This window comes from Trichosurus vulpecula, chromosome 4 (genome assembly GCF_011100635.1).
Source record: "Trichosurus vulpecula isolate mTriVul1 chromosome 4, mTriVul1.pri, whole genome shotgun sequence".
In the NCBI taxonomy this organism is placed as follows: Eukaryota; Metazoa; Chordata; class Mammalia; order Diprotodontia; family Phalangeridae; genus Trichosurus; species Trichosurus vulpecula.
In genome coordinates, this window is record NC_050576.1 from 274,221,983 (window position 1) to 274,224,120 (window position 2,138).

Sequence of the window (2,138 nt, forward strand, 5' to 3'; positions counted from 1 at the left end):
ATAGAATTCACAAAAATGAATCATGTGAAATACATCTGGAATAATAAGATGTAGGCAGACTGTGTAAGGTTTTAAATACTGAGCTGAAAAGCTTGTATTTTATCTAAATGACAATAGGGAGATAAATAGTTTCTTGAACAGTGGAGTAAATATCTAGAAAGGCAAGTCCAAAATGTAAAATAGGTATGAAAGAGAATGTTAGCCCAAGTTGGTTTCTGAGCATTCATCTGCTCTAACCTTATTTAACAATTAAGGAGCTATGGCCCAAAGAGTTCAGGTAAATTTTTAATGATCATATAACAATCTAATGGCATAGCTACAAATAGAATCCTCATTTTCTAACATTATCTACTGTTATTTCTACACCTTCCTTTCTGTCATCACAGCATATAACCTTATCAACTTCATTGGTGTTGTTCAGGAATTTTTCAGTCATGTCTGACTCTCCATGACCCTATTTTGGGGTTTTCTTGGCAAAGATACCAAAGTGATTTACCATTTCCTTCTCTAGCTCATTTTATAGATGGGGAAACTGAGGGGAAACTGATTTGGCCAGAGTCACAAGTGTCTGAGTCTGGATTTGAGCTCGTGAAGATGAATCTTCCTGATTCCAAGCCAGGGCTCTATCCATTTCACCACCCAGCTGCCTCAACTCATTGCGTAAATATTATCAAAATACTATGACTCCTACCACTCTCTGAGGAGAATAAGTGGCAGCTATGGCAGGTTCTGGTGCAGCCAGAATTCTGGGCTTCTCCCACAGGGTAGAGAGCAGTATGGGGACTGGTCTGAGACCTACACATATATTCTTGAGAATGACAGGACCAAGTTCTAGAACCAGTGCAAATTTTCTGAAATGGAAGATGTGATCATGGTGAATGTATGACCGATCGCTGAAATGGAGGTTTATGTCAGCCTGTTGGAATGCAATAATATTGAGGGCATGATTCTTCTCAGTGAGCTGTCTAGAAAATGTATCCACTCTGTTACCAAACTCATCTGAGCTGTTTCAGATCTGAGGCAGGCATTAGAGTGGACAAAGAAGAAGGATTTATGTATTGATTTGTCAAAATCAAGAGTTTCTCCAAAAGAAGCAACCACATGTGAAGACAAATTCACCAAATCCAAAACTGTTTATAGCATCCTTTGCCATCTTGCTGAGCTGTCAGAATACAGTAAGAATGAGCAGCTGGAGAGCCTGTTCCAGAGAACTGCCTGGGTCTTTGATGACAAGTACAAGAGCCCAGGATGCAGTGCCTATGATGCATTTAAACATGCAGTCTCAGACCCTTCAATCCTGCATGGACTGGATTGAATGACGATGAAAAGAGAGTGCCACCGATGGATGATATAAATAGGTGCTTGACACCACATCTGAGCTGATATTGAAGTGACTTGTTGTGGTTATGAGGTATTGATGCTGTAAAAGAAGCTCTGAGAGTAGGTTTGAATTGTTCCACAGAAAACATGCCTATCAAGATTAACCTGATAGCACCTCCTCGATATGTGATTACTACTGCAACCTAGAGAGAACATAAGGCCTGTCTGCCATCAAACAGGCTATGGCTGTCATCAAAGAAAAGACCAAGGAGAAGATGGGTGTCTTCAGTGTTCAAATGGAGCCCAAAGGGGCCACAGACACAGACAAACAGATTGCAAAACAACCGGAGAGGGTTGAGAGGGATAACACTGAGACGGATGGCTATGATAATGTGAAGAAATGGAAGGCAAAGGTGAAGATTAACTTTTTTGGGGGGAAAAGGAATCTGACTGGAGGAACACAGGTCAGCTCTTCTTGGCTTAGATACCCTAGACTTGAAGTTTGCCAGTGTTGAATACTTTGTATTTCAAAGTATTTAACTGTCTCAACAGACCAGCATGTGAAATGCCCTCCAGGACAAATATTCATGGATTTGGACTGGCAGGCATGCCAAAGAAAGAAGGATCCTATTAGGGCTGTATTTCCTGGATGAATTAATTTAATATATTGTACAGCATTTGTTTCCATGAACTATTTTCTGTAACCTCAGGTGTCTTCATCTAACCAGAGTATGGGAAGTAGAAACTAGACTGCACCTCATACCCATATGAAAGAATTCTCATAGAATTCATAAATTTAACCATATCATTGCCTGTTA

The 2,138-nt window shown here is 40.2% G+C and overlaps 1 pseudogene; it reads left to right on the forward strand.

The window, feature by feature from the left end:
- The first annotated feature begins 259 nt into the window (after window positions 1–259).
- LOC118847106 lies at window positions 260–1,835 on the forward strand (annotated as a pseudogene).
- Window positions 1,836–2,138: the final 303 nt, after the last annotated feature.